This window comes from Acanthochromis polyacanthus, chromosome 4, assembly GCF_021347895.1.
Source record: "Acanthochromis polyacanthus isolate Apoly-LR-REF ecotype Palm Island chromosome 4, KAUST_Apoly_ChrSc, whole genome shotgun sequence".
NCBI classification, from domain to species: Eukaryota; Metazoa; Chordata; class Actinopteri; family Pomacentridae; genus Acanthochromis; species Acanthochromis polyacanthus.
Window position 1 is genome coordinate 33854939 of NC_067116.1, and position 19473 is coordinate 33874411.

General features: G+C 40.1%; 1 long non-coding RNA gene and 1 pseudogene across 1 annotated transcript in view; one reads left to right on the plus strand and one right to left on the minus strand.

The window, feature by feature from the left end:
* Positions 1-379: 379 nt before the first annotated feature.
* Positions 380-3692, minus strand: LOC110945414 (chymotrypsin-like elastase family member 3B; annotated as a pseudogene).
* Positions 3693-8009: 4317 nt separating this feature from the next.
* LOC110969329 (uncharacterized) overlaps positions 8010-19473 on the plus strand; it is a 76002-nt gene continuing 64538 nt past the window's right edge. Inside the window, exon 1 of the long non-coding RNA XR_002596961.2 lies at positions 8010-8572. This is a non-coding gene — a long non-coding RNA (uncharacterized LOC110969329). The remainder of the gene's footprint in view (positions 8573-19473) is intronic.

Genomic DNA, 19473 nt, shown 5'->3' on the forward strand with positions numbered 1-19473 from the left:
GTGGCACCACAGAGATAATTCTATCGCTTTCCTGCATGTTTTCAAAGGATGTGTTTGATTGACATAAAGGATTGATCTTGTTTAGAAAGAAGCTTTGAGAGCTTAAATCTAAATGAGAAGCACACAACTTGTGCTCTTTGGATTTAGTTTGATATTCAAATATGCAAGAAAAACATTGGCATTTCAGATATTTCACTTCTAAGAATTTATGATTGAAATACGTTGCATCTCCTTGTTTCAAATGCTTTTTTTAAGTCCACTATAACTCTGTTGCTGACCTTGATGTGAAACCTGGATATGAGTTCACTCCATATAGAGACAATATTGACCTGGGATCTCATTATCTTTTGGAGCTGATCAATTACTCCCCACCAGATCTTTAGAATCGAAGCATGACCTGGAAAAATAACATAATTTATTGACAGATAAAATGTTTTATTTATCAGTGACATTGGCTGCAGTGCATCTCAGTGTCTCTACAGATAGATTCACTCAGAGGTGAGCTGGTGCTGTGGATCAAATAGGGCAGAAAACATGATTATTTTTACCTCACTGAGCCAGTCGGTGAAGGCTGAGGTGCGGGTGAAGATGGTGGGCTTCTTCACTTCATTGCAGACTCGGGAGGAAACAAAGCTGGTCACGCCCTGAACGTACCACCTACCATCCTGACCCAAACAGTTCAGAGGACCGCCGGAGTCTCCCTGAGAGAGAGGCAGAGACAGGGACACAATGACGTAGCTGACCTTTTTCATGGCAGGTAGTTCAGGTCTGACAGCTGCTTTCTGTTGATGCCTCACTCACATTGCATCCAGATACGACGTCTCCTCCTGCACAGATCATGGTGGTCTTGGCGTTGACGCCCCACCAGTCGCTGCGGCTGCAAACGCTGTGCTCCACGACCGGCAGCAAGGCCTGCTGCAGCTTATCAGGCATGGGGCCGTGGGCTGAAACACAGAGAAGGACAGAGCTGCTCAACAACACAGAAATGCACCAAATACTGTATCAGGCATGTGCCAGGAAATTACCACTACTGGACAAACTGTAGCCTGCCACTCATCACTGCTACTCAGAAAAGTAATAGTCTTGCTTTACTAATTACAAAACCAGATTGTTACATTATGCAACAAAAACTTTAATAGAGCAGATGGAATTTTTTTGTTGTTGTTTATTTCCCCCAGTTATTCAACTAAACTGGCTCCAGAACGCAGCTGTAGCCTTTAGTTTTAGTCCTCTGTAGCTTCTCATTCAAATTCTCTTTAGTAAGACTTTGGTTGTCTGATGCCACAAAAAGTTTTATAAAATTTCTGGGTTTGCATGTGTCCACTCAAAGTGTCTTAGGGTTTTCCATTTCCGGCTAGGCCCACACATTACCACTTAGCCCAGAAACTTTATATTGCAATGGCGTAACAAAAATAAAACACTTTTTTAGACAATATTTTAAAAAGTAAACATGCATGCCTTACAATGCTGTAATGAAAGCTGAAAAACTTTGCAGGTGGAGTTGTCTGGTCAGAAAATGTTGCTTTTATAATGGTGTAACTCGATAAATGCCTTTTGAGGCGGGGGCTATTTTGACATTGTAATACCACCGGTGACCACTGGGAAAAGTGGTAATGTCATATCCAAAGCTCGTCATACTCCCATCCTTTGGAGTCACACGGATTTTGACATTTTGACTGCCTCTCCTGATCCATAAAACTGGATGTATCAAGGAGAAATTTACTGGAGTGTGTGTGGCTGATTGCCCACCTATGCTGGTGTTTTCCCCGGTGTTCCCACTCCAGTGATAGAGTTTACTGTATGATGACAAACTCGAGGGGATTTTTTCGTCGAAAGGTTTTTACAAATCTGACCTGTCAACTATTTCACAGGTATCTCTTTTATAATAGGGGACCACAGAAGCTTTTTTTGCTTGCAATATCATGAGGGTCCACTGGGAAATCATGGCAGTAAGGCTGAGTGGCTCTCCCACAAAATGTGACCAAAGGGGGAGTTGTTGTACAAACCTTTTTGTTTTTGATCTTTAAATGGTCTTTAAAATGCAAAACAGCTTAAATCATTTAAATTGCATTTTTCCAATTCAATTTCCAGGCACATTAAGAGGACAATTTCTGCTGACTTGTGCTATAATTTTCAACTTCTGAAGAAAAAAATCATTGCATCCAGTAATTGTCAGAAAGTTTTAAAAAAATCTATCACAGATTAACAGAAGGTAACTGTTTCTCACACAGGCCATCAGAAATCGTAACCTTTCTTTTTAATGTGCCTGTAAAATGACACATGACTTATTAAATGTAACATAATATAATTTAAAGTTATCTCTTACATTACTTTTTTAAAAGAAATAGATTACATGACTTTGAGCAAGTCCTTTTTGCTGACACTTGCAGAAGTCTGAGTTTCCATCCTAATGAGATAGAACTAATTAATGACCTGCAGTGCAAAAACAGCATCACAGACAAGGACACGGTGACATTACTGTAAAGGTTGCCCCAGCCGGAGATGTGACATGGGGTCCCGTGGGGAGGGATCTCTCCAGCCTCTGGAAGACAAGCTACACCCACACTGTCATTCATAATTGGGCTCTTATCCAGCTTCAGCAGGGCAAGATCATTGCTGGGGGGAAGTCAGTGTTATAGTTAGATTTTCACTGATCGAGGAGATGAAAGCTTCTGTGAAGTTTATTACCGAGCAATATACTGACCCAGCAGCCACATGGTCGACGCCCCAGTTGGGATGGGCAAAGATACGCAGGATGTCTCTGATCTGTTCAGTTCCTGCTGGGTCATATCATGCTCTCTTAACACCTCACGGTACACATCTCCCGGCCTGAGAGACAGTTTCTTTTATTTAGAAATGCATTTAGCAGTATTATTTCAATCCTACTGTTTAATTTCTTCATCTTCTTCTTCCTGCGTTGCTTCTGCATGCTTTTCATGCAGTCCTTCTGTCTCTAGCACTCAGTTTTCACTCTTTGATCATGCAGCAGCTAATTAGTCACCAGATGCAGTGTCCAGCAGTCAGCACCCAGCGAGGCGCAATCAGAGTCCCTCCACAAGTGTGATGGAAACGGCTGCCATGCTTCACCTGCAGGGAGATCTGTGAGGAAAACATGAATATGTTTAATTTACACTTATTCAAAATGAGAGAATACAAGAATTATGGCATACTGATTCCCTGTAGTTACCTGCCAAGGCTAGCTATGAGGGCGAGCATCCACTCCATTCACAACCCTGTTGGTGTCAGGCTTGACAGCAGGTGTACCACATCCAAAAACTAAAACAGACAGCGATAGATTCTGTAACTGAGATGTCTTTAGTGCTTAATATCTGTGTCTGACAGAAGTGCACAACTATAGCTCCACTAATCAAGCCAAGCTACTCACCGTACGCTGCCTGGAGCAGCAGGAGGGCCAGCGTCTGCAGCATGGCGTCAGTATGAGGAACAGATCTGCACCCTTGGTTCAGTTCAGCTCTCTTATATCTGCTCAGCATGTCTGTCAACCCCAACACAGCTCACACTGTACCTGTGCAATTCTCTTATCAGCATTCTCTGCCGATTGTAGCTGAGAAAAAACTTCCTGTTCCCCAGATGCATCGGTTGGTTCTGCTGAACTGAGCTGCTTGTTGAGGGAAAAAATGGGAGTTTTATCAAATGTGAGCCCGACAAAGTTAGAGATAGGCCAATCCATGTATGCAAGATTGCCAGTGTGCATGTGCTTACATACAGATGACATATTTGCACTCATAATTTCCCAAGACACCATTGTGCAATACGGTGCAAACAGAATGCATCACAGAAAGCATTAGCTTAAATTCAAAGAAGTTCAGTTATAATAAATGCTTAAACAGACAACCGCAAACCTTCACAGGGATTATGGACTTTAGAATGTTTAGTTTCATTACAGAATTTTGAAATTCCTTGAAATATTTGGCTCAACCAGAAAAAATCAAAACATCTGTGCAGGCGTGCAGAATTGTTCATTTGATATGTAACTACAGCTGTCAAATGAGTGAACTGGAGTAAACCTTTCATTATTTATCTTTGCGGTGCGGCCGATTATATGTACAAAATTGTATAACATTGAAATACTTGAGCAACATCCGAGGACCTTAGAATCACACTAGTGAACAGTGCCAGAATAAATGCACTGTTTTGGAGACAATCTTATTAAATAATGTTGGAATGTTAAGTTATGGTACTATTTTACAGTTTTTCAATAATGAACTAAACGTGTTAATTCTCCTGTAAGCAATGTCACATCTGCACATTTAAACCAACCTAACTTTTCTTACATTCTCTTTATAGTTTATTGTGTCGTGTTGTGTATCTCTAAAGCAACAAAAAATCTATTTCACCACGAAAAATGAGGAAGGGGATAGTACATGGATGCCTTGCACTTTCTCAGAAAATGTGTCTTCTCAGTCTGTATGTGTAAATAACACACAGCTTCTGCCGAGCTCAGGAATGGATTGTTTCTGTGTCTGCAGCTTTGCAGTGCCTATTAAAGTATTTACCCGCCCTTTTATTGCTTTTTAACATTGAATCCAGGTCAATTCCATTTTGCTTTTTGACAAAAAATCACAGAACAGACTCTTTCATGGCAAAGTGAAAACTGTTTTCTACAAAGCAATGGTGATTAATTAAAAATATAAAATGTAAAATAAATGACAGTATAAATTTTCACCCCTCTTTGAAGTGATTCACCTAAATCAGCACCTGTGCAGCCACTTGGTGCTTGAAGTTTCACATGTAGTGAAATGGAGATCCTCTGGAGTACAGCCATGGCCATAAGTTTGGACACAAGTACCATGACGCTTGTGAATCTTAGAAAATACCACAAAATTGTCACTTACAATACAGTACACAACTCCTGAGAACTATGTTAAGTTTCATATTTAAAAAAAACATCAAAAGAGTTTGGTGTCATTTTGTTATTCTTACCAAATCCGGTTGTGAAAGCACTGCATTTTTTTGTTATTTTCTTCTAATATTATGTTTTGGGAACAAAGTTGTTCCAATTGTTGGAATTTATTGATAATATTATATCCCTTGTTGATTTGTTGACTAATTAAACTGGTGCTGTCAAAAAATATTAGTTATGTTCTGTAATAGACATCAAAACAGACATAGTAAGTCATGCTGTGTCCAAACTTATGGCCATGGCTGCACATGAAATACATCATTAAGAAATAGAAGGACTAGAGCAGAAACTGAGTGATTGTGCAAGAAAGAGAGTTGTGATGGATGCCAATAAGACACCTATGACTCCTCTGAAGGAGTTACTTGCTTCTGTAGCTGAGATGGAAAGACTGGATACCACAACTGTTAGCTATTCTTTACCAGTCAAAGTACTCTGATAATAAAAAGAAAACAGGCCTTTAAAAAGCCACACATTGCTTTAAATTGAATGGTTGGACTGGCCTACCTGAATGTCTTACTATGTATCTGCCTACCTGAACAGAGGTGTCATGAAATAAAATGACCTACTATTCTGAGCACTTTATCTTGTCCTTATTATTTTTACCGAGTTGAGATTTAATCTAGTACCTACAGTCACTTTACAACTGGACATCTGCTGGGGAAGAAAGTATGATCAGATCCACAATAGACCTGCGCTGAGGTTTCCAAGGTCGAAATCAACTTTCCATCCCAAGTCTTGAAAGTGGTTTATGGTTGATTTTTCCACTGAACGTGTATATCATGCATGTCACAGGCAGAACATTTGCTCGCTGTTTGTCTTACTGCAACATGGCTAGGGAGTACAAAGCACCATATGTATGAACAAAAAACGCAATAAAATAACCTCCCATATAGCTGCTCAGTCAATTCTTTGTATACAACTGCATGAAAAACTTTATCTGAAGATGAAAAAAACCTAAAGACCAGACAAACTGTTCCCAGAGTGAAACTGTGGGTTGTGTGAAAGTGAGAATGGAAGTAGCTGAGGAAGCATCTCAGGGTGAGTGAAGAAGAAAACCAAGCAGAAACGGAGACAAGGGTTTTAGTGTCGTCAGCTGTCTCGGTGCTCAATGTACTGCGAGAAATAAATTTTCTTCTTGCAACCACAGAACCGGATAGCTTTGGGTTACCTTCAAGAGAAACAGCCCTGTAACAACTTTCTCTCCTTTAATAACATGTTATACATTCACAAAGGGGCCCACGCTCCTGCAGAATCTGGACCCAATTCTTCACGCCTCACTCAGACAGTATCCTTTCCTCCTGAGGGAAACTAATATCACTCTCGGGAGAAGTCGCCTTGCATCTATAAATTTCCCCTTTTAGGGGGCAAATCAAATCAATACTGCCTCAACGGCTAAAAGGCTTTACTTGTTTTCTTGCCGTGTTAAGATAATTCCCTACACCAGATACAGCCAGAAGATTTACGAAGCAGACGTGCTGTATGTTTGCATAACATAGCAGTGATGGAACTGTGAATAATTCTGATTAGGGCTGCAAAAGCTACAGCTCACAGTGAATTAACTGCTGACATTGTTTACAGGAGGTCACTCAGGGGGAACTTAGCATTTATAATGATTGCATGTTTGTTGAACAATAAATTATACAAAGTTAAACAGTGCGAAAAAGAATCAACAGCACTTATACTATAAATCATTCCAGCGTTAGTGATGCACCATTATTTAAAATGCAAATGTTGTGTTTTAGAATGCATCTTCAATCAAACTGACAGTAAAAGTCAATTTATTAACAAACTTTGGAGACACTTTCAGTGGTCAAACACTTTGCTGTCATAGGCAAAGAGTGACAGGCTCTACAATGACATTTCCTTTGCAGTTTCATAGCATTGCTGGTCCATACAAGGAGACCAAAGTAATACATGCTAAATGACTAAGTGCATTTGGTATAATTTTCAAACAGTTCAATAATAATGTTAGTAAAATTTGCGTGCTAATATAGCTAAAAGTTCCACTACAGCCATAGCAGAGACTCTGTGAGGACACCACAGCAACCTTTTGAGCTAAATACTAATATCAGATGCCGATATTACAGACTCAAAACAGATCACACTGAAACTAGCACTGTTAGATTTCAAAGAAAATATTAAAGGACAAAGGTTAGCACCACAAGAAGGTCCGGGGTTGGAACCTGTTTGTTGGCTGGTGCCTTTCTATTCAGAATTTGTATGTTCTGCATGTGTTGGGTTTTCTCTGGATGCTCCTGCATCCTCCTACCGTCCAAAGACATGCATAGTTAGGTGTAGATGTGAGTGGGAGGGTTCACGGTTGTCTGTCTTTCTGTATTAGCCCTGTGATGGACTGGAGACCTCTTCTGGGTTTACACTGACTCTTGTTCAATGTCAGCTTGGATTAAATTCAAGTGTATTTATATATAGCACCAGTTCACAACATAAGTCATCTCAAAGCACCTCACATAGTACGCTGAAGACCACAGAAGGTCAAAAATTCCAAAGATTCCCTTGGGCAAGTTCTATGGCAACAAATGTTAGAAAAAAAAAATCTGCTTTTACTAGAAGAAACCTCTGGCAGAACCAGATACAGAGAGGGCAGCCATCTGCCTCGATCAGTTGGGGTCAGTGCATAAGAGAACAATAAACATTATGCAGGTTAGTGTGGTCAAAAACTGCAGATTAGAAATGTGTTGCTCCAGAGGCAGCGATACCTGCAGATATGACAAAAACCAAAACTCCAGCTTTCCTAGAATCTCTACAGGACAAAGCAGGTATAGCCAATGGGTGGATATACACCTATGAACTTTGAGGCATGTTCTTGCTAAGTGTAAGAGTGGTAAGGCCAGTTCCATTGGCAAAATGCAGATAGTTAAAAAAAAAAAAAAAAGGTGTTTTACAATGTGTATGAGTATAAGTAGTGAGAACTACGTTGCCCATGACTCTTTTATTATATAATATTTTGTTTACTCCGCCAATGTATTTTCAAGGTGTTTGAGTGATGTGTATGTAAGCCAATAGGGTTTTCGGTGGAGTTGCACTCTTAGCCAATCAGGACTCATTTTCTTGGTGAGTGGGAAAAACAGGAAGATAAACGGCGCGACGTGCCAGGTATTGGAGAAAGAGGGAGAGAAGAATAAACATGCTGTTGACAAGAACAGCAGATGACGAGCAGAGAAAACCAAGTTTATCGTCGAGGTGATTAAAGTTGTAGACCTGCATACTTTAAGTGTTGGCACAACTATTATTTAGCAGAGTTCTGTCTTGTGATCATTGCAGTTTAGCATCTCACTATACTGAAGTTCAAAGTGAAGTGCAGCTAAGCAAGCGGCTAGCCGCGGTTATTGTTTTTTTACTAGCTTGAAAAAGTCTAGGCGTGGACTCAAACGTGGAAATTTTAGCACGTATTGATATCAGAGACACTTAGTTATAAACGCCAGCCGCCACTTTCACTGAGGAGGACCGGGAAAGCTGAGGACTTTGCTGGAGGACCTTGCATGCTAATTAGCCTGTTGCTACCGCTGTGACGAGGGACTCCGCCGCTGAACTTGCGTGGACACACTGAGGACACTTGTTGCATCTCTGTTGCTGCTTCATCTTCACCGTCAAGACTTCAGACCTGCTTTGTGTCTGCATCCTGGAGTTGTGAGTAAGAGGAGCCTTTTTCCATGAGGCACAGAGTGTTGTTTTCCTATTGAAGCGTTTGTTTTCATTTGTGCACCAACTAAAGGGCCCCAACGATAAACATAAACCCAAGCGCTTGGTATTGTTGATAACACTTTACACCCCCCTCACACACGCACAAAACTGTCTGCTGATGCAATCAGTTAAGCTGCCTGTGTTAACAGTATAATTCATTGTTAAATATTAAATGTATTATATGGTATTTGGTTGACCTGCATATTTCATATTACTGGACTTTATTAACCTCTTAGACATTTATTATTTGTTTGTGGGGAATACACACGTAGTTCCACAGTGGAGGCACCACCCTATCATTACTGCTTGTAAATTTTGCCTCTTGTGATATGTCTACTTAAACAAGGGGATTTAGTCAATTCAACATCAACTGCTAAGCACTCAAGATCCTGTCCATTAAGGCTAAAATAGTAACCCAGACTAATAATAAACTTCCAGCGCCAGGAAGGGGTTACATAATAAATAGGCCTGATTGTCCCGCACTGCTGTCCACTCTGTTGCATTACAGGCTAAATCCTAACAACATGCTAACATGCTCAAAATGCTAACATGCTGATATTTAGCAGGTGTAGTATTTACCATGTTCACCATTTTGCTTTAGCATGTTAGTATTTACTTGTTGGCATTGAACATAGAGCATGGCTAAAGCTAATGACAGGGTCATTGGTTTAACAGATATATGGTCATAATGTACAAAACAACAAAAGAGCTACAGTTCATCCTAACGGGGAAATGAATGTCTGTGCTAGTTGTTGAGACATTTGAGGCAAACCATTATTGCCATCCACAGAGCGCCAGCATGGCCAAAAACAAGTTTTTCTTCCTTTATCAGGAAATGATTGTAGTATCATTTTACATTTTATGGTGTAATATATTTAGACTATTACGAAATAGATGGAAAAATATAGTTTGGTGTAAAATTATACGGGCAGCTCCTAAACTGCCTGCAGCTATAACCTTTTTATTGTTTTTTTTTCTTGCTTTGAAAAAAAATAATTTCCATCAAGACATTGTTCTGCTGAACTATGTAAATCGATATTTCTAAAGAGAAATGCAGTTAGCCGCAGAAGCAGGTCTGCTCTTTATTCAGTGGTAGCTTAAGACAGAGATAAATTATCTGAGGCCAGCCAGCACAGTTTAAGGCCGAGTATATATCTCCCAAGGTTTTCAGATATGTCAAAAATCTGACTAGAGCAGCCTGGAGACAGAGGAAATGCTGCCAATTAGACCCCTGAAACATAAATCACACTTTACTGCTCTGTCACATCAAGTGGCCAATATTCAGTTTCCAGCTCCTGACAGTCATTAATAGGAGGCATAAAATAGCTTGAATCAATGCGCAGCACACAAGGTAGTTCATGATATCATCTTTCACCGCAAGAGAGGAAAAAAATGGTGCATGAGCATTATTTTTTCACAACCATGCAGTATATCTCCCAATAATTATACTTTACAAGAGGGTAGAATATGCAGAATTGTTCACTTTTTTATTCAGTGGGAACACTGATATCACTCTCATGTCTGCACAGTAAATATGAACCTAGCTTAGCTTAAAAGTTTTGTTTTTATACATCTTTGTTCAGATTATAAAAACAAGATATAATGTACTAAAGGAGCTGGTAGGAATTTTGTTGCTGTTGGCTCATAGACTGTATATTAAAGATGGTTGTAGCCACTGTAACATCATCCTCTGGTTTGTGGACTACTGTTTTGCAACTTCAGGTTTGCAGTCTTGGCTGTCGACATCTTGGCCTTTTGAAACCAGATGTTACTAACTTCAACACGATAGCGACCTGCCAATCAAGAGCTAGCCCAACATATGCATACGATGCTTTTTCATCTATAGGCAGCTTTCCATTGCAGAAACCCCATCCTTTCAGCCTCCAGCTTTGACCAGGATGTCAACTAAGAGTGCAACAAAACAACAACAAATAGAGGTTACTTGTTGTAACTCTAATTCTATGAGCACATAGGAAATACAACATTGGAAGATTGTTATATTAGCCTTTATTTTGTTAATGGTGAGGCGGTAAAAGACGACTACTACTCAACAAGAACATCAGCAGGGAAGAAAAATGTCGCTTGTTGTCCTCTCTGAGTCCAATCCATCAGTATTTGTCTTCTACGAATCTAATTAATAAATGTAGAGACCTGCACAGCAATTTTTTTAGAAATGCACAGAAGTATCAATCCTGAAATAAGTTTACTTTTCTTATCTGAAAACAACCCTTGCAATCTGATTACGCACAAAGGTTCAAGCTGCACTAAAGGTTGTGTTGAAGTAAACTAGAGACTGAGATCATAAACTCATGAGGAAAATAATTACCGAGATGACAGATTAATAGAGAAGTAGGATAATTTTGTCATGGAGGTCAAACGTCTTTTGCAAACAGAGGAGTCGCCTCCTGCTGGTTGTTAGAAAGAATGCAAGTTTAAAACTTCTGCAGGACTTCACTTTTCAGACCTTCGGACTGTGTCCATCTTGTATGTAGAGTGGTTTGGATGGAGTCAAGCCAGCTGTTATTTTCATAGGATGGTGCCAACTTAAGTTTGCAGGCGACTGACTTGAGCTTCTACACAGGCAGAAAGAAAACGGTGAAAGGCTAATGGGAGTCGAAGAAAGGTGGAATTTATTCATTATTAAATTAAAGTGATCCTCTTTGCTAAATGAGCTAAAACCAGTAGAAAGCTAGCTCAGCTTGTCATCAGCCATCTGTCTTGTACTGGTAAAATTGACATGTTTATGCTAATTGGATTTTGGTGGTAGATTTACATAAACATGCATATGGCTATTGCCAATATTCCTCCCTATGTCAAACTACTCCTAAAGTGCAATGCTTCCATGACAATTTGAAAGATTTAATTTCAAAGATCAGTCATAATCCACGCTTTCTTCTGACCCTCCCCTGGCTGTTTGGGTACCTTCCTTCTTCTCTTACTTCTCCTGAGTTTTCAGACGATGGTTGCTGGTGACTGAGAAGCAGAGGGAAGTTTGCCTGAAGGCCCCAGTCAGAGATGATTACGTCTGCTAGTAGCTCCGCTCAAATTGTAGCCCTCAGGTTGGCTTTTTGACATGCAATCCAGTTCCTCAACGGCTGAGCCTGCCTGCTCTGTTCTTATCGCTGCTCCTCCTCTCGGTCGGGATGGATGGGATGGGATTAATCTAATTATTGCAGCAGATGTTGGGTCTAACTACTTTCTAAAACATTTACTCAACCATGAAAAGTTGAGTAATTTTTTTCAGCAGGGCCTTATTTCACACTTTGCTGCGCAGTCTTTCTCTGTTGGACGCTGCTTCACTTTTCTGCTTTGTTCAACAGGGTTTTACCAGAGGAGGCGATTTCTTACGCTATACACAAAGAATTAGAAGAATGCTAAACATCAGTGCTGTTATCTGTCTGTTATATATTTAGACGTCACTTTACATTTGGACAGACTTGGCCACAGTTCTCATGTTGAGGTCATTTAGGGCTCACCCCGGGACATTAACAGAGTTTGTTGTTGTAACATTTAAGTCGGGGAAATAAAATCAAAGTCAAATTTGTTTTGGCCTCGAGTGTCTTGTTCTCATTCTGAGGTCATTGTCAGACGGAAGAACAACTACAAAGTAAAGGTCTTTGTTGTCTATCATGGAGCCTCGAGCCACAAAAACAAAAAAAGTCAAAGAAACAGAAAAGGGCCATTCATAGCAAGACAATTAGATTTCATTCTGATAATTGGCATTGATAGATGAAGGAAACCTAAAGCCAAATAAACGCAGTCCCCCTCTGGGGCGACCAGTTGGAGCTGCACTGAATCTTCTTTAACAGTCATCATCTTTTATTTCACACTCTGTCTGACGATTCAACCTTAACACCTTGGACCCCCGCCGGTCGGTTCAGAAGATTTTACTGTTAATCGGCTCCATTTGGACACCTTGAGGCTCCTGTGGCGACACTTTTCAGTTTGATTCATAGCCACCCCATTTTCACTCTTTCCCCCCTTTCTCGGCCTGCTGCCTAACTGAAACCTTGTTGGTCAAATTAAGAGCAGTTTAGCCCACTGCACTGGCTTACATCAACACCACATTAACACAAAGTGCTCTGGTCGTGTAAGACAGAAGCTCTTTTATTATCTCTGCTCCTTTAATTCGCAAATCAGACGTGGGTTCAGCCACAGACCCTGATGAAATACAAGTATTTTATTAAGGAGGGTGAAAATCAAAAGCCTACTGCTTCACTGTGAAGCTCAGTTCTATCATAATGAAGAAGCATCTGGATCACTGGGAGTGGTTCTGACTATGAAACATGATTTCACGCAAACAAATCGGTTGTGACAGATGGAAATGAATTCTGGTAACATGCAAGATTTAGGACTAACACTTTTTGGCACTAACCTTTCAGAGGTGCCACCTGGTTATTGTGAGACTGAATTGAACCGAACAGATCCATAATTCAGGGTCCACGACATCAAAAGGAAATCGACATAATAGGGCTTAATCGCCAACTTTCTGATGGCTAATGACCCCAAAATTAACTGTCGGGTTAGATTAGACAGCTCAGAGCTTAACACTAACCTACCAGAGCTGAAATGAAATATGCTACTAAATTTTACTTTCAAAGGGAGCTTTTAGAGAAACTCTAAGAAGCCTGCAGAGGGACAGTGACGGAGAAATACCAGACGGAGGGAAAGCTGAGAGATGGTCCTCCTCTTTAGTCCCGTCTCCCACAGAGGCTTAAGTTTCGTGGCTGTGACTGATGGACAATAACAAAGAAACTCTCCCTACATACTCAGCCTCCATATTTCACAGTTATGTGTTGTCATCGCCATGCTGTTTTTGTTCTCATAAGATCTGGAATTCTGTTATTAGACTTCAAATGAAATGGAAAAACCACATGCACTTACGTCTCAGACAGTCCTTGATTCTGGATATTTCGTTTTTAAAAGATTGTTTCATTTCTGGCTCTGTGACGATGGCACAGTCAGTCAGTCAGTCAGTCAGTCAGTTGCTCCACCACTTTGGTCCAGACTGAAATATCTCAATAATTGTTTGGAAAGCTATGAGATGGAAAATCCTAATGGCCTTGATGATGCTCTGATCCTCCAGCACCACCATGAGGTTTACATTTGCTTTGTTTTTTGTTTTATTTTTTTTTAACTGAAATATCTCAACTGTCACAGACACTGTCAAGACATTTCCACAGACATTCATGTTCCCCACATGATGAATCATAGTCCCTCTAGTGATCCTTAACATCTCAACCCAGTCTCATAGATATTGTGTTTTTATTCCGCTAAACTGCATTCCAATTAATGGTTTGAAAGTTATGCAGTTGTAAGAAACACTTGGAGATGGATGGAGATGAGTTATGAAGCAGGACTTTAACACAGGAAACTTAAGGTTAAGGTTTCACTTTCACTCACTTTCTGATCAGGTTTAGGCACCAAAACTGTGTAGTTATGTTTAGGAAGATCGCATGTTTTGGGTTAAAATGGAACCCTTTCAGAACTTATTTTAAGCTTCTCCTTCATTGTCTGAGTTACCCGATGAGTTCTGCCTCATGCAATATATGGCTGGATGCCTAAAAAGGAGCCGCAGCACAGCAATACAATGGGAAAGAAACTTTAATTAAAATGTAATTGTAATACATCACAAACAAACATCTTTTACCAGCTAAAGGAGAATGTTAGGTGGGCAGAGGGATGAGTTATTTTAGGTGCTCTTGGTTCTGACAGCAAAATTATTAATTATTGTTCCTACATGATGTTATGTATCCAGTTGTCACAACTTCAATGTGAAACTCTTCTGGTCAGCCAATAAAAAGATCAACTTTATCTGTTTGGTACTAGCTGGTTCTTTGATGAACAGGTCAAAAGTCGAAAACTATGGAGATAAAACTATGATTTCCACTGCACTATTCTCAGCCTTCTGACATGCACTAGTGCTGCAAAGTGATGAAATTTTAAGCTGTTTATTGCCAAAATACACCAGTTAATTTCCCCCTTAATAACTTCATGCACACAGTCAGGTACCTTCAGCTTTTAATCAAAGAAGCACATCTTTTGAACGCAGTTATTACTGGTAATTTAGCCTTCTGCCAAATTACCAAAGTACTCCACTTGCACATCACCTAACATTAATTTTTTAAAAATAATGGTATTTCTAGCAAAAAAATAAATGAAAAGCTGCTCTCACTTTGAAATTCTATACAACAAAAACTGGACACAAGTTGAAATGAGCACAATGGTGCAACAGCATAAATCTATAGGATATTGCTACTGATGAGAGTTGTGTTTCTGAGCACTAAGGTAGGAAAAAAAGATGGAAGTGGGAATATTTAACGGGTAGAAAACACATGACTAATGAGTGATTCTTCTGTCTTTACAGCTCCGGTGTGAGCTTGTTAGAATGCTGACTTTAGCATAAACTCAAAGCATTATTTTGCCTCAGGAGCTGCTCCAGCCATGCATTCTTGGCGTTGTTTTGTTCAAAGCTGAAAGAAGAAGAAATTTGCTCATGACTAGTTTTGGACAGAAACATTCCCTAGAAAGTACAATAGCTGCATTATTAGCTAAAACCTTGCACACATCTGAGTCTTTGTAAGTCTGTGCATGTTCAAGAGTGATAATGCTAATGAAGAGAGTGGGCATATTTAATGGTGAAGTTATGTTAATTTTTGCAGAAGTGCATAACATAATATATTGCCAGGCTGTATGTATATTTGCTCTTCAGCATATGCAGTTTAATCATGGCAAGAGGCCCATTTTCAGGAAGTTATTTTTTTTTTACTTTTCTGAATGTGTTGGGTTCATAATGGGGCCATTGACCAGCTTGGGCTCACCTCACACTCCCACTGACACCTGCAACACCCCTACAAATTGGCAGGCGGCAGCGGTTTAATATACTGAGCTGCAAAGAGTTCATAAATCTCTTGCAACCTGGCTAATAATGCAGCTTTCAGACCACTGAAAAGAAAAAGCCACACTCACAAAAACGTCTTTCTAAAAAAATGTTATCTCCTGGATTTCAAAATGAAAAACGCATATAATCTTTGAGAAAAACCAACAACAAAAAAACGGGATACCAGAAAGTGTATATAAATCCAAAAGGTGCCGCCAAATATGTGTCTTTTGGATAAAAATATCACAACTGACATGATATACAGAAGCAATTTAGAAAACGCCGAGCTATGCAATCCACATATATCCTGCACACAGTTCTCTATTTTCTAGCCTGTCAAATAAAAGCCTGTTGGCAACCACAAAGTGAAAGTGTGTAACTCTAGATGACCTTGCAGTCACATGGCCAGCAGCACCGACGTGTTAATGAAAATGACACGTACTCAGCTCAGCCTGAAACCTGAGGCTTAAACAAACGCATACAAATCACTGCCCTGATGTGTCCAGCACCAGCCTCCACAGTGCCGGGCCTCAGAGACGACACGAGAAGTAGCTGTCCCCCTCCTCCTCCTCCGTCTTTGCAGGTAAATACACCTGTAAATTTAGAATTTTATGCAAACATTAAATAAATATTGTCACAAAGTCGCTGACATAAAGTTGGAGCCCACTGCATGCTGGTGCCTCCTGAAGTTTACAGCCAAACACAAAGAGCTCTCTGTGTAACATGTAAGCATTCACACATGCGCCAACTCCAGAAACACACATTGTGTTGGAATCTTGCTGCTATTAACATTTGCAGCCGCCTTCACAACACGTACCCGACGTTTGATTTCTCCTCTAAATATTTAAAGATATCCTAAATCATCTCATGTTTCCCAGGTGGATTTATTTTTATTATTTTAAAAGAATAGTCGGGGTCAGGACTGTGGTGCAGTTTTTTTCCAAACATCAGCAGAGTGTGTGTGTGTGTTAGGGACCATGTGCTAGTAATTTCACCAGTCCTCTGTGTACGCTGGGATGACAGGGGCTCAAACCTGACCGGCACCACCACTGTCAACAGGGGCCGAAACAGTTGATAAAATGAAGGTGTGCTGGCCGATGATTGGCTGCTGCCCTTGCATAAGTCCAACACTTATCAGTGCATCGTTCTCTCCTCAGCTTCAGAAAAGGCTATGCTGAGGACAGTTTTGCATAATCTTTGTAAGCAAAGTAAGTTTTACAAGACAGGTTTGTTTCTTTTTGGAAAATAGTTGTATTTTTTTGCCAGGAATAAGCAGAGAAGACTGAAACCACTTTTACTTCTTTCAATATGAGTTTACAGCTAAGGGATGGTTAGCTTAGCATTAAACAGCTGCTTTGACTCTTTTTAGTTTTTTAGGAAATGTTTGGTGTCAAGCCGAGGTTCAGCTTACAGAAATCAGGATGTCATCGCTCGCTGAGAAACCATCTTGTACATGGCTGATAGAAAACGGAATTCTTGCACCACAATGGAGGAAAATGTGATGAATGAGAATGATATCATTTGGTCAGAAGGGCACAGAATGCAACATATCCCCCAATTATAAATACGTTTTCTGAAAGGGGAGAATATGTAGTATTAAAGGAGTAGTTTGACATATTGGTCATGTTTTTTGACTTAAGTACTATACCTAAATAAAATCTGAGGTACTTCCCTTGAGTAGTATCTTATTATCTGACTACTTCCATTCCGCGACATGGGAAATATTGCACTTTTTCTTTGCATTGGTCTGAGAGCTTAGTTACTTTACTAATTAAGTTTTTTGCACGCAAAACATATTAAGGGCTAAAAAAAAAGTGTAATGCTTTGCTAAAAATTAAACTACCTAACAGTTTGGATATGTATAGCTGAAATAAGTCCATTTCTCATTATTTTCAGAACTTTACAAATCACATTAAAGAATGAAATTGAAGAAAACAATCAACACATTAATCTTTGATCAAAATAATAATTGAATTGGATGCAGAATAGTTTAAAATAAAACTAATCGCAACCAACTGCAATAGTAGAATGCTGCTTTTACATTAATACCGTACTAATAATAATCCATCCATCCATCCATCCATCCATTCTCTATATACACCGCTTTATCCTCACTAGGGTCGTGGGGGTGCTGGAGTCTATCCCAGCTGATTCGGGCTGCTGAACCTTTGCTTTAAAGATTTGAAACTTTCAAAACTGAATGAAAATTCATTGTCATTTTTGCTGGAATACTAACAACTGTGTTTGCACCAACTACTTTGCTTTACTTTCCACACTGAAGGCTGCTTCGTGTTGCTCTGGTAGCTCCATTCAAACAGTTGAGTCCAAAACTGAGAGCAGGTGCAGACTCCCTGTTGGACCTCTGGAGTCCAGGATGTTGCTGTCTGTCTCCGGGCGTCTCTGGTGTTTGTCTGCTACAACCAGACCGAATTCACATAAGACCTGTTGTAGCCCATTTGTCTCCTCACGGATCCCCTTCAGACGGATTCTTCGGGGGTTATGTAAGTATTTGGGTGTGAAGAAAGTCGACTGGAAATGTCTTCAAATCCGAGTGGATGTGCTCGAAGTCATCTGATTAGGGAATGACACGCTGTTGGTCTGAGGAATGTTATGACAGGATCCACATCCTCTTTAGTACTGAGCAGATGTTCCAAATTACACCGCAGGCAGTATTAATCTTTTCTATAACCAGGGAGGGAAAAGGTGCGCACAGCAAACTTCCACTAAAACACTGGATTTATTATGATAGCTACGGCCATTCATTCCCTAATAGCTGTTCATAATCACAGCGCTGACATTTAACTTCCACAGTTGTGCACCTGTGCTACTAAACTAATATTTAACGGTGACTGACGTTACGCGCTGTTCACTCACATGGACGGTGTTTGTGTGACCTGTGAGGACATGAAGGGTCTTGGATGATTTCTCTAAGTTGATCCAGAGGGGGGCACTGTCTCAAAAGGCATGGCCAGCTCGGATCATGTGTTGACGTTTGTGACATGTTTAAATATTGTGTGGAGCATATCACAGAAATCATACGACAATGCTGGGCGCACAATGGAAACCTATCGTGAGTGCAGACCTGTTTGGCAGCTACTTTATTACAGTATGTGAGGACATCAACAATTATTTTCTCTTCAAGCGTCCTTTTCCAGAGAAACGCACATCTTGCAGGTTCTACTTTCTGCCACCTCAAAAGGAAACTTGAGTCCTATTCATGCAGTCCTTATTTATGAGGCCTGAGAAATGACTTTTTTGTTTAGCTTTTCATTTTAATGACTTTGGCAACAGTAGAAGGCCCAAATCAGCCTGACCTCATCACAGTAGGCAGCTCCTGTGTTTGTGTGGCTCACACTTGCTGTTTTATTCCCCGTTTTCTGGCTAAACTCGGCTCTCTGCTCGTACAAGTGCTCTGAGATCATATTTGGACATCGGAGTAACAATCCTCCGGAGCAGCGTGTTGAGAATTTAATTGGAATTTTTGCTTTCACATCAGCTGAATTTCATCAGTTGCTGCTGTGTTTTTTTAGGGTTTCCATTTCTTGTTTAGTGCTGTTTACGGGTCCAACTCTTGAAATCCAAGAAGGTCATCCTTGTTAAAAGCAGTCATGAGTGCAGGTGGTTGTGACAGTGTGATGAACTGATGACAGGCCACGGCAGTCTCCAGTAGATGGTAGTGGTGGGTAACACAGAGTGAGGTTTCTGCACTGCAGAGGGTGTTTCAAGTTGTTTATTCATTAGTCAAGATGGCATGATTTAAAGACTTTGCTTTTTAAGGATACACTGACCTTGTAATCAATTGTACACTAGTCATTATACTTGTTCCTACAGTATATCAAGAATCTAAAAGCTGAAAATGAATCTGTTCAGCTAACAGAATGTAAGTGGACGGGGATGTAAAATGATCAGTATCAGAAAAAAGGCTTTTCATACAGCCTGAAGCTTTGGCGTTATAGAAGTTCAGATG